This window comes from Colobus angolensis, unplaced genomic scaffold (assembly GCF_000951035.1).
Source record: "Colobus angolensis palliatus isolate OR3802 unplaced genomic scaffold, Cang.pa_1.0 Scaffold501, whole genome shotgun sequence".
Taxonomy (NCBI): Eukaryota; Metazoa; Chordata; class Mammalia; order Primates; family Cercopithecidae; genus Colobus; species Colobus angolensis.
This window is the reverse complement of record NW_012118500.1, coordinates 1,251,247-1,251,660: the sequence shown is the minus strand read 5'-3', so window position 1 is coordinate 1,251,660 and position 414 is coordinate 1,251,247.

The window sequence follows — 414 nt, the reverse complement described above, 5'->3', positions numbered from 1 at the left end:
GGATCAAAGCTGGTCAGAGAATGACTTTGACGAGATGAGAGAAGAAGGCTTCAGTCCACCAAACTTCTCAGAGATAAAGGAGGAATTACGTACCCAGTGGAAAGAAACTAAAAATCTTGAAAAAAGAGAGGAAGAATTGATTGCTAGAATAATTAATGCAGACTAGATCATAAACGAAATGACAGAGATGAAAACCATGACACGAGAAATACGTGACAAATCCACAAGCTTCAGTAACTGACTCGATCAAGTGGAAGAAAGAGTATCAGCGATTGAGGATCAAATGAATGAAATGAAGTGAGAAGAGAAACCAAAAGACAAAAGAAGAGAAAGAAATGAACAAAGCCTGCAAGAAGTATGGGATTATGTAAAAAGACCAAATCTACGTCTGATTGGGGTGCCTGAAAGTGAGGG